Source organism: Anolis sagrei, chromosome Y, assembly GCF_037176765.1.
Source record: "Anolis sagrei isolate rAnoSag1 chromosome Y, rAnoSag1.mat, whole genome shotgun sequence".
Taxonomy (NCBI): Eukaryota; Metazoa; Chordata; class Lepidosauria; order Squamata; family Dactyloidae; genus Anolis; species Anolis sagrei.
The window spans coordinates 29,985,404-30,001,157 of NC_090035.1; the positions used below are offsets into that span (position 1 = coordinate 29,985,404).

The 15,754-nt window shown below is 45.7% G+C and overlaps 1 pseudogene; it reads right to left on the bottom strand.

Moving 5' to 3' along the window:
- Positions 1 to 266: 266 nt before the first annotated feature.
- LOC137095577 (large ribosomal subunit protein uL4 pseudogene) lies at positions 267 to 1,881 on the bottom strand (annotated as a pseudogene).
- Positions 1,882 to 15,754: the final 13,873 nt, after the last annotated feature.

A 15,754-nucleotide genomic window follows, 5' to 3' on the forward strand; every position in this document is an offset into this window, starting at 1 on the left:
GCCCCCCAAAAGTAATTTCAAAAAGTCCTAAATAAACAAAGTTGCAATACCATTTTCCAGAAGTAATACAGGATGTACCTGTCATAATTTGAAAAATAAATGGAGGTTGAGAGAAAACAGGAATGCACCAAAAGGGCATCCTGGCAACCTACAGGCAGCCACTGCAAAGTCGTAAAGTTGCATTGGATACGGACCACAACTTGTGGTCACTGAAGTAGAGACTGGAAGAAGGGAAGCTACTAGCAAACTCCAAACACACCATTCATTCACCGTACCAAGTCACTTGGCACATCGGAAGGCTAAATGGTGAAGGAAAAAGAACATGGTCCAAATGCACAGGGCAGATAAACAGGAACTTATTTCCCATACAATGGGTTCGTAGGCCATCTGACAACGAGGCGCAATGTCATGAAGCAGGACATGAGAGGGCAAGCAATGTGGCACACCTCCCATGGAGGGGGGGGGTGGCCCAAACAGCACTGGAGCCATAAGTGTTAACCAGATGATGGAGGACAAGTGTCAAACACTAAAGGATTGCACGGGCAAACTGACTTTCTCCCCTTATGTTTAATTATAATGGGAGCTACTCTTGGGCCTGTATTTAGAGTTCAAAGTTTTGAAGAAATCAGAGTTTCTTCCCATGCAGAGTAAAGACTCATTTCCTCACAGATTCATTTGAGAAAAGAGATGGAACGTCTTCCGCGGGTTGCTCCCAAAGATTCAAAGTCACCCAGCAATCAAGCAGTAGCTCCCCGGAGACAAAGGAGATAAAGAGAAAAGGCTGCCCAGGATGCAACCAACCTAACCGAGACTGTACAGGTCAGGGATGGGGAAGTAAAGCTGGCATGAGAAAATATGTCTGGGGTCAATGGCACTCCACCAAACTGCAAAGGAACAGTCAGTCCCAGAAAAGGACAGCAACCTCCAGGCACTTACAGCAGGAATGGGGAAGTCAAACTCGCGTTTGAGAGGGAATCCCTGCCCTCAATGGCACAGCACACTGGAGAACACCCAAAGAGGGATGCTCAAGGCCTCTCTGCGGGCATCTAGATCTCTCATGGCCAACTTGGGCCCTCCTGGGGCTTTGGATTACAACTCCCACCAACCCTAACAGCCTCAGAACCTTTCCTTTGCAGAATTGTCCAACATGGCCGCCAGGAGCCAGTCTCAAAACGTTCAGCTTCTTGACATTGAGATCACTAATTCCTGGGATGTTCCAGAAAGCCTTTATGATCCCGTTATCCTCATTGAAGATAATGCAGTCCTTTGCGCTGGATGCGACAGAGGTACTGCATCTTTCCTTTTCCCATGCGCATGCACTGGTAGTCATAGACCTTTTTGATATCATCCCAGGCTTTCAGTTTCTTGAGGAGCAGGACAGCTTCCTTTGTCTTTTTGTAACCATCAAGTTTGTCTTCAACAACCCGAGGAAGTTCTGTGATCTCCTCAATGCGATGGCCTTTAGACCTCAGCATCGCCGGAAGAACTTAAGCTGCCAAAGCAGAGCAGATGGCATAGCGCTTCAGGATGATGATCACCCAACAATGCCAGCGTCGCCAAGTCTTAGTTGGGGCAAAAATGCGTCCACCAAGAGACATATTACCAAAGGTACCCTGGCCAGACCAATGGGTTCCACCTCCGCGAACCCTTGGGATATGAGGCACAGCTGTGCTGGTGCCCCAATGCTTTAGCGCTGGTCTGATGCCCTGCAAGTTTACTCACAGCATTGGACTGCCTCCTCTTCTTCCGCAAATTGGTGTGAGCAAAGTTCACAATATCTGGGCGGATGGGGGCCTTGAGCACAGCTTGCATGGTGACATTTTTACCAGACACTTCCCCCTTTTCAGAGAACAGCTATATCAAAGGACGAGTACAAGCCATGATGGCACCGTTCCCTAGGAGCTCCCCACACCACCGACTCTGTCACGGCCCCAGCAGGAAAAGGTATTGATCACTAGAAAAAAAATTCCCTGAAACTGTTCTATCTTCAATAAAAATAATTGCGTGTGGATGGGTGACACTCCTCCCTCCCACAGAACCAGAGATGACACAGACACGTAGATGGAGTAAAAATGGCCACAACTTAATTTATTAATTACAGGAACACAAGGTTGGCTGCTAGGCATGGGTTCTGGATCAAGATCGATCAGCCCGCTGCTGACGATACCTGATGAGTCCAACAGGGGGCCCACCGGCACAATACCGGGCCACATGACACGGCACCCCTGGAAACCACCGGATGCTCCCTCCCCACCAATAGGGAAGGGGCAGAATCAGATCCAGGGCCCATGCCACATGCCAACCAAAGTTGTGACTAACAGATAATGAACAACAACTACAACAATGAACAAAATCATGAACATGCAGGGTGGGTGGGAGGACAACTCAAAGCAGGTCTGGTGCCTGCTGGGCCCCAGCACAGCCTATTTAAGGCTGCTGGGCACAGGGTGCAACCAGCCCCTGGCCAGCTGATCAAGTGGCGGGAAACTTCCAGCAACGCAGGACCTTTTGGGGAAGAGAAACCCCTGCTAACCACATGGCCAGAGGGAGGGCACCCCCCACCGCTACAGGCCTTGCCAGGTAAGTCGGGCAATGAATTTCTTATTGGAAAAGAGAACCACTTGTAGCAGCGGTTCCCAGAGAGAAATGCAAGGCTCCAGCTGAATATTAGGATTTGGGGGGGGGGGGGGGGGTTGAGTCATTGGTGTGGTTGTTGTTGTGAAGGAAATTTGTATTGTACCACGGGATAATGGATCAGAGGGGGTGTGGTAGTTAAAGTGGGGAGTGGAGGTTGAGTCATTGGTGTGGTTGTTGTTGTGATGGAGATTTGGATTGTACCACGGGATTACTGTTTCATTAACTTTTCTAAAGCCTTTGACTGTCTGGATCATAATAAATTGTGGCAAGTTCTTGGTGGGATCTGTACAAGGACCAAATACCAACAGTAAGAACTGACCACGGAACAACAGACTGTTTCAAGATTGGGAAAGGCGTACAGCAAGGTTGTATAGTCTCACCCAACCTTTTTAACTTGTATGCAGAACATATCATGCAGTGTGCAGTGTTTGATGAATGCAAGGCCGGGGTGAAAATTGCTTGAAGAAACATTAACAACCTCAGATATGCAGATGACACCACTCTGATGACCAAAAGCGAGGAGGAGCTGAGGAGCCTTCTAATCAAGGTCAAAGAAGAAAGTGCAAAAGTTGGGTTGCAGCTAATCATAAAAAAACCAAGATTATGGGAACAACAATGATTGACAACTGGGAAATAGAGGGAGAAATTGTGGAGGCCATGACAGACTTTGTATTTCTAGGTGCAAAGATTACTGCAGATGCAGACTGTGGCCAGGAAATCAGAAGACGCTTACTTCTTGGGAGGAGAGCAATGTCCAATCTCGATAAAATAGTGAAGAGTAGAGACATCACACTGGCAACAAAGTTCCGCATAGTCAAAGCAATGGTATTCCCTGTAGTAACCTACGGATGTGAGAGCTGGACCTTAGGGAAGGCTGAGCAAAGGATGAAAGATGCTTTTGAACTGTGGTGTTGGAGGAAAGTTCTGAGAGTGCCTCGGACTGCAAGGAAATCCAAGCAGTCCATCCTCCAGGAAATAAAGCCCGACTGCTCATTGGAGGGAAGGATACTAGAGACAAAATTGAAGTACTTTGGCCACATCATGAGGAGACAGCAAAGCTTAGAGAAGACAATTATGCTGGGGAAAGTGGAAGTTAAAAGGAAGAGGGGCCGACCAAGGGCAAGATGGATGGATGGAATCCTTGAAGGGACTGGACTGACCTTGAAGGAGCTGGGGTTGGCACAGGCTGGTCCATGAAGTAATGAAGAGTCGGAGATGACTGAACGAATGAACAACAACAACAGGATATAGGTTCTCAGGGGGTGAGGTCATTGGTGTGGTAGCTCTTGTGATGTACCACGGGATATAGTGTCAGAGGGGATGAGGTAGTTAAAGTGGGCAGGGGGGGGGGGGCTGAGTCACTGGTGTGGTTTTTGTTGTGATGGAGATTTGGATAGTAACACGGGATATAGGGTCAGAGGGGGTGAGGTAGTTAAAGTAAGAACAAAATTTTTTTCGTTGAGAACTCAATTGAGAACAAATTCAATGTAGCAGCTGTTCTCAGATAAATGCAAAGCCTTCCCTTTTTAAAGGTAATTTCTTTTTCAGTTATTTTTAGGGGGTTTTTTAAGGTATGTTTTTTACGTATTTCTTTAGGAATTTTTTAAAGAGGGGATCCCGGGGCTAGGTAAGACCCATGCAGAGTAAAGACTCAGTTCCTCACAGATTCATTTGAGAAACGGGATGGAACATCTTCCGCCGATTGATCCCAAAGATTCAAAGTCACTCAGCAATCAAGCAGTATCTCCCCAGAGACAAAGGAGATAAAGAGGAAAGTTTCTTATGGATAGATAGGAGGCAGAGGGGGATTCCGGGGGCAGGGAAGAGCCAGCTGGAGTAGATGGGGAAGTCAAGCTGGCATTTAATAAAATGCCTGTCCTCAATAGCACTCCATCAATCAGCAGACAATCAGTCAGTCCCTGAAAGGAACAGTTTCCCCCTCCCCAATGCCCCCCCAGGAAGGAAAAGGAATTCGTTGAGATAGCTGGATTCAAAATTAATGAAGCAAAAGCAATGATAATGCCAAAGACTCTTTCACAAAATAAAGAAGGAAAACTTTAATAAATGTCTGGACTGGATATAACATATAGATTCAAATATAAGGCATATGGATCACGACAAGAATCATGAATTTAATTAAAAGGATTTTATTGAATTCTTGAAAGGTATTTAAAAATGTGAAAACTGAAGCAATCTTAATCTATCTTGAATTGGGTGAAACACTGTGGTGAAAAAGTAAGGGTTTGTTCCCTTTGGCCAAAGTTTGCAGGATACAGCAAAAGTGCCTTTTTTGTGGCAGCAGGTTACTAAAAAATCTGGTGAAACAGTAAGGGTTTGCTCCCCTTGTGTGACTAACTCCAAGCCCTTCCAGGGGGCACCCCCCATGAGTTACTGACTGATTGCTTGCCTGCAGTGAAGGCCAGCGCCCCATTCTGGCCACCTCCAAGCCCTCCCAGGAGGGCATTAGCCCTTAACCCCCCGGGAATGACTGGATGCATATGGCTCAGATTGCACACCGGTTCTGCATAGTATCATCACTCTTTCCATTCCCCCCCCCCCCCCCCCCGGGACAGACCGCTTGCCAGGAACATGGCCAGCGTTACTGCGGAACAGCACAGATGCAGTCAAAGCCGTATACTACTGTCACTCTTTCCATTCCCCCCGGGACTGACAGCTTGCCAAATACGCGGGCACTCGTACTGCAGGACAGCAGGGATGCACTCAAAACATACTGCCATATCATACTTTATGGAGAAAGAAGGAGACCATGGAGGAAGATCCTGGTGGAAGGAGAAGAAAGTAAGCATTAAAAATAAAAGCAGGTGCACTGGGAGATGGACAGCGAGGATACAGTGGTCTTGTTCTACGGAAACTGTGGGGATCCATCTGAGGAGGAAGCCAACACTGCTTTGGATGTCAAAGGGAAGAGAAAGAAACCAGATGCCAGCGATGCAGAGAAAATGTCATTCAAAGACAAAGGAAACATCAGACCAGATTCCAGGGATCCCAAATAAATGGCTTGTGGCTGGGAGAATCCAAGGAAGTTGAATCCAAGTAAAAGGGTGCTGAAGAGGCAGTGAAGGAAGCGAAGTGCAGTCTAAGCTATATCCTACCATCACTCCTCCCATTCCCTTAGTCTTCACGGTGGCTACCCACGTCAACAGAAGCACAACCCCTCATGTAAACTAGGAAACGTTCAAAATACCCCAAGGACAGAACTGCCGGCACCGACAAATTCAATAAATTTACACGAGCAATGAGGCAGACTAGGGGGCCTTGGTACAATAAACTCGAGACCTGAATGGCCCACCAACACACAGCAGTCAACCAGGCAAGTCCTGAAAGTCAACAACACTGTAACAGATAGCAGAGAAAGGGCAGCTCACATGTGAAGGAACAAAAGGGAACCAAGTCACCTTCATATCGATGAAGCCGTAACAGAACAGTACATAACTCTGGGCTGGAGGTACTACTTCCACAGATGCGGGAAAGAACAAATGGCAAAGCAACAAGACCTGACCAGAAAAAAGCACTGCTGGACAACACAGAAGACAAGCAGACACCCTTCAAAGATAGGAAAGAGTATGGTAGGCTCAAGACACTGGACCAGAGACTGGGAAGAGGTGGTGAATGTACAAGCAGGAAGCAGAAGTACCCATTGAGCAGAGAGTGGTGGTTCTCCCCGAGGATAGTCTGGGATGAAGTACTGGCCTACACTCGGCAGCCAGGTAGACAGTTCCCCCAAGACATTTTGAACAACTGTAGAAGACGTCTCATTGAAGATGTCTTCTTTTGATGCCACCAAGGAGCAGATGGAAAGAGATGATGGGAAGTAACCAGATGCAGTGAAAGCTATATGCAAACTTCACTCCCCCCTCCTTCCCCGAGACTGGCAGATTAGGGTTACATGCTGATCACTGGAGCAACTGAGAACCTTCTGGAGCAGTGGTCTCTGAGAGGTTATACTGCTATATTGTACTTTGTCCCATGGATGAGGATATTCATTCAAGCCAATAAATGGGGAACCTACTGGAGGGAACCTACAGGAGATGCAGTGAAAGCTATATGCAAGCGTCACTCCATCTATTCCCCCCCGGGATTGGCACTTGCCTTACCCGCGGCAACCATTACCAATGTCAGACTTATGGGATTAACGTAACAATGCTTGCTAAGCTCTATATTGAAACTTCTGAATTTACCCAAAGAAGAAAAAGATGCTTTAAAATGACTGAATTAACGAACACCTACTGGTTCACGGGGGGATGTACTTGATCAACTTGTAGCATCCAATTTTCCTTTGGAAAATGAGGGTTCATCCAAAGGAGTTTAAAAAGACAATAGCATGGCAGATTGATGAGGATATTCATCCAAGCCAAGAAAGTGGGCACCTACCGGAGGACGACAAAGATGCAGTGAAAGCTATATGCAAACATCACTCTGGCCATTCCCCCTCCCCCCCCCCCCCCGGGAATGGCCGCTTGCCTTACCCGCGGCAACCATTACCAATGTCAGGCTTATGGGATTAAAGAAACGATGCTTGCTAAGCTCTATATTGAAATTCTGAATTTACCCAAAGAAGGAAAAGATGCTTTAAAACTACTGAATTAACAAACACCTACTGGTTCACGGGGGGATGCACTTGATCAACTTGTAGCATCCGATTTTCCTTTGGGAAGTGAGGAATCATCCAAAGGAATTTAAAAAGACAATAGCAGGGCAGATTGATGAGGATATTCATCCAAGCCAAGAAATGGGGAACCTACTGGAGGATGACAAAGATGCAGTGAAAGCTATATGCAAGCGTCACTCCGGCCATCCCCTCCCAGGAATGACTGCTTGCCTCCAGTGAAAGCTATATGCAAATGTCACTCCTGCCATCCCCTATCGGGAATGACTGCTTGCCTGCAGTGAAAGCTATATGCAAATGTCACTTCTGCCATCCCCTACCGGGAATGACTGCTTGCCTGCAGTGAAAGCTATATGCAAACGTCACTTCTGCCATCCCCTACCGGGAATGACTGCTTGCCTGCAGTGAAAGCTATATGCAAACGTCACTCCTGCCATCCCCTACCGGGAATGACTGCTTGCCTGCAGTGAAAGCTATATGCAAATGTCACTCCTGCCACCCCCTACCAGGAATGATCACTTGCCTAAGCCGCGGCTAGGATTTGTGCCTGAATTCCAAAAGTCAGCAGTTAATATCATTGTTGCGTTCTCCACCAATCATAATGGAGAAGGACATGGTGAACTGAGGAATGCACTAGATCAACTTGTAGCATTCAATTTTCCTTTGAGAAATAATGAATTATCCAAAGGAACCTAAAAAGACAATAACTATTCAGAATGATGAAGATATTCATTCAAGCCAAGAAAGTAGAAACCTACTGGAGGATGACAAAGATGCAATGAATTATCCAAATAAACCTTTAAAAATTTAACTATACTGTTTTTAACAATGCAGGTTAATCAAGTGGATTGTTTGATTGATTCAAGTGGAGAAGGCAAGTTCTTGGAAATAACAGAAGGCCAACAGGAGGCTAGAAGGCGGAGGACGGAGAATAATATATAAATAATACAAACGTTAATATTTATTTATGTATGGATGACCACGAGAAAAATGCTTTTATTCAAAAAAAATTAAACTTTTTTTTATAAAAATTGTAAATTGGAACAATCTACAAACAAGTTCAAGGTTGTTTGCAACGGCCCGAGGAAGTTCTGTGATCTCCTCAAAATGATGGCCTGAACAAATCGGCAGCTCCAGAAGAGCTTAAGCTGCCAAAACAGAGCACATGGCATAGTGCTTCAGGGTGTTCACCCAATGATGGCAGCATCGCCAAGTCTTAGTCGGGGCAGAAATACATCCTCCCAGAGACATATTACCGAAGGCACCATGCCCAGACCGATGAGTTCCACCTCCACGAACCCTTGGGATATGAGACACAGCTCTGCCGGAGCAACAATGATTTAGGGCTGGTATGATGCCCTGCAAGTTCACTCGCAGCGTAGGGCTGCCTCCTGTTCTTCCGCAAAATGGTGTGAGCAAAGTTCACAATATCTGGGCGAATGGGGGCCTTGAACAGAGCAGACATGGTGACATTTTTACTTCCCCCTTTACAGAGTACGCCGATATCAAAGGACAAGTACAAGCCATGATGGCTCTGCTCCCGAGTCACGGAGGAGCTCCCCACACCACCGCCGCTGTCATGGCCCCAGCAGGAGAAGCTTTTGATCAGTAGAAAAAACTTTCCTTGTAACTGTTATTTCTTCAATAACATTAATTCTTTTTGGAAAATAGAACTACATGCAGCAGCGGTTCTCAGAGAAAAACACATGGCTCCAGCTGAATATTAGTTATTTTTTGGGGGGAAGGAGGCCAGTCATTGCTGTGGTTGTTGGAGATTTGGATTGTACCACGAGATACAGGGTCAGAGGGGGTGAGGTAGTTAAAGTGGGGAGGGGGGGTTGAGTTATTGGTGTGGTTGTTGTTGTGATGGAGATTTGGATTGTACCATGGGATAAAGGGTCGGGGGGGGGGTGAGATAGTTAAAGTGGATTGATTCAAGATGAGAACAAAAGTTTTTTTGGTGGCTAACTGAGAACAAAATTAATGTACCAGCTGTTCTCAGATACATGCAAGGCCCTCCCTTTTTTAAAAGTTTTTTTTAGCCTTTTTTTTTTTGGAAGTTATTTTGACTTTTTTTAGGAAAAATCTTTTCCGGAATTTTTATTTTTTTTAAGGTATTTTCTTTAAGTACTTTTAAGGGTATTTTAGGTTCTTTGATTGACCGTTCCTTTGTATCTAGGCAAAGACCGCGAGTGGGGATCACAAAAGTATTGTGAGGTCCCACATCCCAGAGGAAGGATCACAATCCTGCCTTGTTTCTAAAGGAACCAACTTGGTCTTGAGGAACAATACAGCAGAAGAAAAATTGTGCCGCACAGGGCTGATAACAAGGCAGTGTAGATATTTCTAAGTAAAACATTTCTGGTTCTCAACAACACAAAGCAAAAGTGATCTACTGGACGGTGCTGTCAAAATCAATCTCTGAGTAGCCCAAAACTGGCAGGTTGGCCTTCAGAAAGACCAGCTTTTTCACCGCTAGGGGTTCGAGCAAGCTCAGTTGAAGGGTCACGACATCTCCTGCCAGGCTGAAGACTCTCTCGCTCTGCACACTAGTTGGAGGACAGCTGAGTAACTTGCATGCGACATTTGAAAAGTCGGGCCATGCCTTGCTTTGGGAGGACCAGTAAGACAAGGGATTGCTGGAGAAACACTCCTGAGGATCCTCGAAGTAACAGTTTACGGAATAATTGTCCAAGTCTAACAGCCGCCTGGGCCGACAAAGATGTTCCTTCCGCTGAAAGCAAAGAGATGCTCTCCTCTAAGAAAGCATCCTCGCTCCTCCTTTTCTGCCGTGGTGCCTTTCCATCATCTCTTGTTGGTGGCAAGGTGTGGCTGTTGGAAGCGTTGTTGGCATAACCGCAGGGGTTCTGGGGAAGAACGGCAATGGTGAGTTGCTCATAGAGTTCCCCCACCCTCAAAGAGTATGCTCCTCTCACGAGCATGACAACCTCTGCCTTTCACCTCTGTAAATCTTTGGGGCAGACGGTGTCCTTGATGCGAGGGTTGCAGAGTGCTGCCAAGACATGAGTCTTGCTCTCCATCAACAGGAGGAGATGTTTGCGGACAGTGAAAGTCAACTTCCTGACCACCTCCTGGGCCTGTGGAGTTAGGGGCCCAGCCATAGAGTGCAATGAACTGTGGCCCCCCAGCATCTCCAAATGCCTCTTCAACCGTAAGATGACAGGGAGCACCTGGCTGAGTAGAGCTCTGTGGCCAGAAAGGGTGTCGGTGGCGATTTTAAATGGATGGAAGATGTTGACCAGCTGAGCGATGGTCATCCACTCCAGGTTGTTAGGGACCAGCTTGTTTACCGGCGCAGCGATTGTCAGTGAGACGGCGTGGACTGCCCTCTGTTGCTCCACCATGCACTTCAACATCTTGTAGGTGGAGTTCCAGTGGGTGGAAACATCCTGCAGTAACCTGTGTTGCGGGAGGCACTCCAAGGCCTGCCTGTCACACAGCATTTGCACGGACTTTGTGCTATGGTGGAAGAAGCCCGGGATTCTTCGGCAACGATCTATGAGGTGCGTGACGTTGATGGTGCTATTTTCTTCGTTCCCTTGAAGCCATCTTTTATACAATTATGCAGTAGGTGCACCATGCAGGTGACGTTTGAGAAGCCGGCACTTTCCACCGCCCTTAGCATGTTCTTTCCTGCGTCTGTGACCATGAACCCCGTGTTACCAGTTGAATGAGTATGCCGCATCCAATCTCTCATCATGTCTTGCAAGTATTCAGAGATGGTGTCGGCCTTGTGATCCGTATCTATCACCTCCAGGGCCAGAAGGGCCCACCAATGACCCGATGCAAGGCAACCCTCCATCTTCCACCTGTGAGCGGTGAGGGACAGATAGGAATGCCCTTCTCCCGTGCTGGACCAAATGTCAGAGGTAAATGGACGTTGCCGGATCATGTGGCACGCAGCAAGGTCCCTTGCATCTGTCATACAAAGCAGGAATGACAGTTCTCGAGAAAGTGTGGGGAGTCGGGATGTGGTACCTCAGTGCCAGGAGCTGAACAAATTGGTGGAAACCCTCCCATTCCACCATACGGAAGGACTGGTGGTCAAGAGCCATAATCTCTCCCAATCGACGTGTGATTTCCTTCACGGATGTTGGCTTCACCCCATATCTCATCCTTGTCACTGGCAGGCCCCAAGCTTCAAAGGTTCTCTGCATGGGGTCTGTTGGCGAGGTTGGAGTGCTCTGGGTACTGCTGCAGGTGCTGCCGGTTTCCACTGTGTCAAGCTTAACATTAGGGTGGTGTCTCTTGATGTGCATCCTTAGGCCAGTTGTCGCAAGATGCCTCACATCTTTGCCTCTGCTGACACTTGCACCGCAATGCCTACATACTGCCAAAGTGGCCTTCTGAGGATGAACGTCGTAGTGATCCCAGAGGAACGACCCCGGCCTACCCACATGCACAACTGCTGTAATGTTGGGGTTTGGAGTGACGGTGCTGGTGGAAGGGGGTGGGATGGGTGATGGTTCCTCTACTTCGCCCTCCTGCAAACAGTCCTCCTCTGGATCATTAAGTCCCAAGCTGGAAGCAGATTCCATGTTTTCTTCCACCCATTCCTGTGACACGTCCTCCTCCTCCCCCCCCCCCCAAACAGTTTTAGTTTGATTAGAGATACTTTTGAGAACACCTCGACCACGACTTTGAGACTTTCGAACAGATACAGAAGTTTCTGCTCTCTCACTGTTAGAGTAAGCATTTGTCTCTGTTGCACTAGCAATGGTGGTGGTGGAACGGTCCCGCCACCTTGAGATGTTCATCATCATTCCCCTGCCTTTCTTATATGTCCATGAAACCCACAAAGGGCCCTTGTGTCCTGAAGAGCTTGGAAGGAAACGTTTCATGACACAAGGCAAAGGCAAAGGCTGCAAGCACTGGCAGAGGTTTTCTCTGAGTCAAGGAATGTTTATGATTATAAGTAACAACACTAAAACGGGGAACTCAAAGACCAACGGTGTACTTTCCCCGCACAAGGAGTAATGTGTTTACAGCCAATATACTAACAAGGAGGGAATGTAAGGCTAGGAAATGAAAAGAACATTCAAAGGAGGAAAATGAGGGGATCCAATGCAGAAGAACAAAACCGTCTAAAGTGGTCTTTCAGGCACCTTGTGTAAGGGCATTACAAAAATGTGGCAGCAAAGAGAGATGGGGTAGTTTATCATGGCTTCTTGCGATGCGTTGTACCAGAGCTGAGCCGTAGCAGGGTTAGGCTTTCTAAGAGGGCAGTAGAAAGAGGACAAAGGCGAACTCAAAGTGCACCAGATGGCGGTGTTCTACCCTGGAGCTGAGCCCTAGTAGGGTACGGGTGTCTTTCAGGACTACAGAAAGGGACCAGAGGCCAACACAAGCATGGCTGAGCCGTTTTAGGGTAGGGTTTTGTTACAGGAGGTTAAGAAAGAGGTGCAACTACGGATTGTTCTCCTTGGCCAATGTAGGCAAGAGACAGCAAATGGGCCTGCTTTGTGGCAGCAGGTTACAAAACAAAGTGGAGGATCAGTAAGGGTTTATTCCCCTTGGCCAAAGTAAGCAAGATACATCTTATGTGTCTTTTTCTGTGGCAGCAAGTTACAAAACAGTGGAGAATCAATAAGGGTTTATTTCCCTTGGCCAAACTTGGCAGGAGACAGCAAATGGGCCTTTTGTTGTGGCAGCAGGTTACAAAACAGTGGAGAATCAGTAAGGGTTTTGTCCACTTGGCCAAACTTGGCAGGAGACAACAAATGCACCTCTTTTTTGTGGCAGCTGGTTACAAAACAGTGGACAATCAGTAAGGGTTTATTTCCCTTGGCCAAAGTTGGCAAGATACAGCTAACGTGCCTCATTTTTGTGTCAGCAGGTAACAAAACAGTGGAGAATCAGTAAGGGTTTATTTCCCTTGGCCAAAGTTGGCAAGATACAACAAATGGGCCTCTTTTTTTGTGGCAGCAGGTAACAAAACAGTGGAGAATCAGTAAGGGTTTATTTCCCTTGGCCAAAGTTGGCAAGATACAACAAATGGGCCTCTTTTTTTGTGGCAGCAGGTAACAAAACAGTGGAGAATCAGTAAGGGTTTATTTCCCTTGGCCAAAGGTGGCAGCAGACAGCAAATGGGCCTCTTTTTTGTGGCAGCAAGTTACAAAACAGTGGAGAATCAGTAAGGGTTCATTTTGCTTGGCCAACCTTGGCGGGAGACACCAAATGTGCCTCTTTTTCGTGTCAGGAGGTTACAAAGAAGTGGAGAATCAGTAAGGATCTATTTCCTTTGGCCAAACTTGGCAGGAGACAGCAAATGGGCCTCTTTTTTGTGGCAGCAGGTTACAAAACAGTGGAGAATCAGTAAGGGTTTATTTCCCTTGGCCAAAGTAGGCAAGATACAGCTAATGTGCCTCTTTTTTGGGGCAGCCGGTAACGAAATTTTGGAGAATCAGTAAGGGTGTATTTCCCTTAGCCAAACTTGGCAGGAGACAGCAAATGGGCCTCTTTTTTGTGGCTGCAGGTTACAAAACGGATGAGAATCAGTAAGGGTCTATTTCCCTTGGCCAAAGTTGGCAAGAAACAACTAATGTGCCTCTTTTTTGTGGCAGCAGGTTTCAAAACAGAGGAGAATCAGTAAGGGTCTATTTCCCTTGGCCAAAGTTGGCAAGATACAGCTAATGTGCCTCTTTTTTTAAAATATATATTTATTGCAATTTTCATATATATATATACAAACAGTAGAGGTATTTGAGGAGGGGGGGAGATTAAGAGCGAAAGAAAGAAGGAAGAGGGGGAAGGTTTGAGGAAGGGAAACGCGTGGGAACGTGTAGGTAGGGTAGAAAGAGATAAGGAAAGAAGATATATGAGTGCACTAAAAGTGACAGTTAAAAGAAAAGATTCAAGATACTTCGTTCTTCAATCCGATTGACTTCCATGATTCTTCCAGGGAGATCTTCTCCTTTTCTTTCCTTTCCTCTTCTCTCATCTCTCTGTTTCTCCATCTCTTTTATCGACTAGTATATGGTTTCAGTCCTTCTTCTTGTCTGTCCTTTTCTTTCAGTTCTTTTCCTTCCTTTTCTGCATTTTCTTCTCTATCTAACTTCGGTCTTTTTATTTGGTTCTCATAGTTTAGTTGTATAGATTTAAATATTCTTTAAATTTTATCCAGTCTGTTTCAGTTTCCATTATTCCTTTGCTTCTTTGTATAATGAAACTCAAACTATCCATATTTCTAACTTCCATCATTTTTCTTCTCCAATCCTCTATCTTAGGTATTTCTTTCTTCCTCCATAGTTTAGCGAAGCACATCCTAGCCGCTGTTGTTGATAGGAATAATAATTTATCCTTGTCTTTATCTATCTTTAAGTTTGATGTAATACCTAATAAAAATATTTCCGCTTTTAGGGGGATTTTAGTTTTCAAGACTTTTTGCAATATTTTTTGTATTTCCATCCAATACCCTCTCGTTTTCTTGCACTGCCACCACATATGATACATCGTTCCTTCTACTGCTCCGCATTTCCAACACTTTAGATTTGCCTTTTTGTAATATTTGTTTATTTTAGCAGGTGTCATATACCATCTAAAGAAAATTTTAAACCAGTTTTCTCTCATATCATACGCCTTTAAGTATTTCAGTTTTTTCTTCCATATCGTCTCCCATTCCTCTGTTCCAATTGTTCTTCCCATATTTCTCGCCCACTTCACCATGCAATCCTTTACTTCTTCTTCTTCGGTGCTCCAACGGAGTAATCCTTTGTATATTTTGGATACTTTTTTCTTCTCTGATTCCCAAATTCTATCCCATATGTTCCCTTTTTTTTTCAAATCCTACTTTCTTATCCTTTCCAAAGAATTCTTGTATTTGTCTATATTGGAGCCAGGTAGTGTTGGGGTAGTCTAACTTTATTTCTGATAATGGCCTTAAGACTATTTCCTTTTTTTCTTCTCTTATTAGTTATTTATAACAGGGCCATTTAATCCAGCCTAGTTCTTTTCTCTGGCATGATTCTAATGGGGAGAGCCAGGTCGGTGTTTTGCTATACATCCGATTTTTATATTTGTTCCAGGTTCTAATGATTGCTGCTCTTATATAATGGTTTCCGAAAAAAATTTCTATTTTAACTTTCTCATATCCCATGTAGGCATGCCACCCCCTGCGGAGATCAAAACTTTCTAAGTTTAAGATTTTTTCTTTCTTTAGTCCTATCCAGTCAGCTGCCCAAGCCAGTGCACAGGCTTCTGCATACAACCCCAGATCAGGCATTGCCAGTCCTCCTCGCTCTCTCTCATCCATTAGGTTCTTATAATTTATCCTAGGTTTTTTTACTGAGCCAGATAAATTTCCTGATGTCCTTGCTCCATTCTTTTATATTTTTTTGGTTCCTGATAATAGGAAAGTTTTGGAAAAGAAATAACATTCTTGGAAGGACATTCATCTTGATACAGGAGATTCTCCCCAGAAGTGAGATTTTCAAATATCTCCATTTTTCCAGGTCTTTTTTTATATCTTTC